The sequence below is a fragment of the Vombatus ursinus genome, unplaced genomic scaffold (genome assembly GCF_900497805.2).
Source record: "Vombatus ursinus unplaced genomic scaffold, bare-nosed wombat genome assembly UNPS02000749.1, whole genome shotgun sequence".
Taxonomy (NCBI): Eukaryota; Metazoa; Chordata; class Mammalia; order Diprotodontia; family Vombatidae; genus Vombatus; species Vombatus ursinus.
The window spans coordinates 23,088,652-23,093,758 of NW_020940527.1; positions in this window are offsets into that span (position 1 = coordinate 23,088,652).

The following is a 5,107-nucleotide window of genomic DNA, read 5'->3' on the forward strand; positions in this document are numbered from 1 at the left end:
ATCTCCCGAAGCCAACAATGGAAGCAGGTCACCGTTCCTTAGGCAGAACAGCTAATGACCAGGAATGACGGGGAAAAATGGTTTTGTCCATAAAGCAGGATGTAGGTGTGGGGAGAAGGGAAGGGCTGAGATTGTTTGGGAGTACGGGGAAGGAGAAAAGGAGCTCTCTCTCCTTATCTGAATCACACTCTGTTGTCTTCTCACTTCTCCTCCCTTCAAACGCCAAACTTGACTTCCAAAAAGTGACTTCCAATCCCTCAGCCCCTTAGTTCTTTCCCAGGCCATCACCCTTGCATTTGGCTACATTCTCCTTCCTTCCCCATCTTGACCCCTTAGTGAACCATTACTTTTTTTTTTCTTTTCGGTGAGGCAATTGGGGTTAAGTGACTTGTCCAGGGTCACACAGAACTCTGCATTGTCTCTTCTCCGGAGTCCCTAGTTCCCCTCTTCTGTTGATAATCTTTCTCTAGCTAAACCTCAGCTCCGGATTATTCCCACCTTCTGCTGCCTTCAGTACTACTCAAGTGCTACCAAATGAAGCTTGAAGAAATCACAAATTTGTGCTAACTGGATCCACTGCAAATTCCTGATCTCAACTGGCCGTCTCTGCTGTAAGTCCTTTCACACACCCCTAACTGACTCACTGGCTCATTCACCAGAGCGGTTTTTCCAAACCTTTTCATCCTTCAAATTTCTCATCCAATCTGTCTCACCTGGGAGATGCCTCATATTTCACTGGAAAAATTGAGGTCATTTGCCAAGATCTCCCTCTTTTCCATTCCTCCTCAACTCCTATTACCCTGATGCCTTCTGTTACTATCTGCCTTCACTTGACTCTTACCGAGGCAAACCCCTCTAGACCCACGTGAGCCCATTCCATTCTGTCTTTTTTCAGTAGATTACCCACCCCTCTATCATCCCTACTCTCTCACTTATCTTCATTCTCCCCACGCCTACTGGCTGCTTCTCTACTACCTAAAAACATTCCCATGTTTCCTTCATCCTCAAAAATCCTTACTGATCCATCCCTGCCTGCTAGCTGTTATTCCACGTCATCTCTTTTGTGGCTAAAATTCTTGAGAAGGCCATCTACAATGGAAGCCTCCATTTCCCTTCCTCTCACACTCTCTTCTGAAGTCTCTACAGTCTGGCCTGTGACCTCATCATTCACCTGAAGCCCCTCTCTCCAAAGTTACTGTCCTTCTTGACCTCTCTGCAGCCTTTGACATTGTTCTTCTCCTTCTGTCTAGGTTTTGGTGACACTGCTCTGTCCTAGTTCTTCGCCCACCTGACTGCTCTTTCTCAGTCTCCTTTACTGGATCTTCAACTAGGTCATTCCCACTAACCATGGATGTCCCCCAGGGCTCTACCCTTGATCCTCTTCTCTTCTTTGTCCGTGCTGTTTGCTTGGTGATCTCATCTACTCCCGTGGATTTCAGTGCCATCTCTATGTTGATGATTCTCTGATTTATTTATCTTACCCTGACCTCTCTGCTGACCTCCAGTCTCCAATCTCCAACTGCCTATTGGACATCTCAAACATGGAGGTCTTATGGACATCTCAAACTCAGCATGTCCAAAACTGAAGTCATTATCTTTCCCTCCAAACCCCTTCTCTCTTCTTAACTTCCTTATCACTATTGTCATAGGTGTTTTTTTTTTTCATTTGTTTTGTATGTAGAGCCAAATAAAGTTAGATCTCATGTTTTGAAGCCCCTTGAACAGTGGAGTTTTTCATTTGTTGCTTCTCAGATCTACTTTTTCAGCCCTAACCTCTAACCTCCTAATCTCCAGACTCCCATCTCCAACTGCCTGTTGGACATATTAAACAAACGTCCTGTTGTTGTTTCAGTTGTGACTGACTCTTTGGGACCCCATTTGGGGTTTTCTTGGCAGAGATACTAGAGTGCTTTGCCGTTTCCTTCTCCAGCTCATTTGACAGATGAGGAAGCTGAGGCAAACAGGGTTAAGTGACTTGTCCAGGGTCACACAGCTAGGAAGTATCTGAGGCCAGATTTGAACTCAGGAAGATGGGTCTTCCTGACTCCAAGCCCAGCACTCTATCCACTTTGGCAACTACCTGCCCCATATGTCCTGTAGACATCCTAAACTCAACATGTCCAAAACTGAACTCACTCTCTTTCCTCTAGGTCCTCCCCTCTTCCTAACTTTATTACTGTGTGCTAGTCCTATTGAGGACATCATCATCTTCCCAAGCATGCAGGCTCACAACCCAGGTGTTTTCCTTACCTCCTTACTCTCTCAGCCCCACCCCATATCCAGTCTGTTGACAAAGCCTGTTGATTTTGCCTTCATAAAATCTCTCCCGTAAATCTGCTTCTCTCCTTTGACATTGCCCCCACCCGGTGCAGACTCTTATCTTGTCACACCTGGACTGTTGTAATAGTCTGCTAGCTGTTTCCCCTGCCACAAATCTCTCCCCTCCCCATTCCATTCTCCACTCAGCTGCCAAAGTGATTTTCCTAAAGTGCAGGTCTGACCAGGTCACTGCCCTTCACACTTAATGAACTCCATTGGCTCCTTATCTCTTCCAGGACCAGACATAAAATCCTCTGTTTAGCTTTCACATCCCTTCATTACTTGTCCCCCACCCCGACCTTTCCAGTCTTCTCATATCTTAAATCCCTTCCCCCATACTCTGCACCTCCTTACTGTCCCTCGCATGACACTCCATCTTCCAACTCTGTCCATTCCCTCCCTCCTTGTCTCTGCCTCCTGGCTTCCCTGGCTTCCTTCAAGTCCCAGCTAAAATCCCACCTTCTATAGGAAGCCTTTCAAGATTCTCTCTTAATGCTAGCCCCTTCCTTCTATTGTGTATCACCAATTCATCCTGTATCACTTCTTAGTGCATCATTGTAATTTGTCTCCTTTGAGAACAGGCACTGTCTTTTGCTTTTCTTCACATCACCAGGCCTTAGCACAGTGCCTGGTCCGTATCGGGCAGTTAATAAATGTTTATTGACTAACTGATTGACTGACTGTGAGACTGAGTATATGTGAAGGTGAGAGGATCACATTATACTTGATTTTGTTTCTGGTAACCTGTCTTCAACTTGGAATTTAGGGGAATTCATAGGCTAGTGAGACTACAGAAAGTCAGCTCAATAAGATGTAAGAGACACCCCTATTTTGTAAGCCCTGAATTTAGTTTGGAGTCCAATGACACACTGTACATGTATTTACACACACACACACACACACACAGTCACACCTAAAGTGCAACAGCCTCCAACAAATGGAACCACTGTTGCCAGAAATGTGCTTGAGTAAAAAGGGCTGGCCCTTTTTGCTCTAAGTGAGCCTCTGAGATTATGCCTAGTCATTATTAGCCAAAGCATAGGCTTTTGCCCCAGAGATAAGAAGAGTACATAAAAAAAGCGGAAAAACAAAACCCCAGGCTCAAAAGGAAAGGAAACTGTCTCCACCCAGTGGCTGAATAGTATACTACAGGGAGAGGGAGGCCCCTGGGATGGCATAATGGATTGAAACTACTCTTTCTTTTACTAGAAACCCTCAGAAATATTTTAAGGACAGGATGCTTACTTGATGAGTAAGGCCTGCTTAAGCCTCTATGGCCTCTTCAGAACCTCTAATCCAGTCCAGATCGAGCTCCACTCCAGGGCATGGTTTGGTCACCAGCCCAGTGAGTTTCTGGCCAGGGGAGAATGTTCAGAATAACAGGTGTGTGTGTGGTGGGGGGGACTAAAATTAGGAATGCCAGAGGAGAGATGAAGGTATGAAGGACAAATTCTAGTGAGTCAGTGATTTTGATTTATTAGTTAAAAGCACATACCAGGGAGTGACAGCATATGGCTTGGGGCCAAAATCACTGGCTGGCAAGGCAGGATATCTGGGGTTCTATTCTTGGTTCTAATTCTTTGTGTGGTCTTAAGTAAGGGGCTGCCCCTCTCTGGATCTGTCTGCTTAACTTGTAAAATGGATGCAGTCACCTTCACTCCAGGAAAGATAGTTCAAGAAACTGGGAAGAAAATGAAATCTTACAGGAAACTCAAAACGATGGGATGTAGGGTACTGGGCTCAGGCAGCGGATGAGGGATTTAGAACAGTCTAGCGCGTTCAGCCTCCAGGCCAGAGCTGGATTCTCCAGCCAGAGTTTACTAGGATGTAGAGGACTATACAATATCCAAAACATGGTCCCAGTTTTAGTTCTCATCTGGTCTTCAAGGGGCCTGTTCGTGTCCTGCCCCACCCTTCCGTGCCTGCCTAGTGAGTCATCCCCTGCGACTGCCCCACCCCAGGTTTCCATGACAATCAGCCTACAAAGAAGTCAGATTCGCTGGCCCGCCATGGGGACAAAGAGAAGTGGGACAATTCAGTCCATGTGTGTTGAGGAAGGGGGAATATGAGGGAAACCCATGGTTAGATTTGTAGAGATCAGAAAACACTAGCTTGTAGCTTAAAGAATTCTTTGTGCCTCGGGTCTGCCCTCCTCTGGCCCCTTGTATCCCTGAGTCCTCTCCAGTCCACTCTCCTCCCACGGTCCCACCTTTGCCTCTCCATCCTTTGCCTCTAACCCTCTTTTGACCCCGTTCTATCCTCTCCCCCTAGCCATAGGCTTGATTTAAGCTCCCTCTATCTAGTGGGTTTGAAGTCAGACTTCAGTGGTAATGGCTATGTTAGGAAGGGAAAGGATTAGCCTGGGTTTGAGTGATTTTTCTATCAACCTTGTTTGGCTCTCTGGGTCCACACCACCAGTCTCAGGAAATTGAGTCTGGTCTGGCTGGGAGGTGGAAGAAGCAGGTGGTGATTCCAAAAAGGATTCCAGAAAAAAATTACATATACTACCATTCTCCATTGATGTTTCGGTTAGTTTCATCAAGCCGCTTTTCTTCTTTTTTTACATGTTGTGTTATAAGTGATAGATTGTTTTGGAGGGAGAGAGGGGGGAAAGGAGATGTCCAGAAATGAAAATGATGTAAAAAAACAAAAGCTATCATTAAAAATGAAAAGAAAAAATGTAAAGTATGTGTAGGAAGAAAAAAAAATTATTCCAGAGGAGCCAAAACAAGAGTTGAGAGACAGAGAGAGAGAGAGAGAGAGAGAGAGAGAGAGAGAGAGAGAGAGA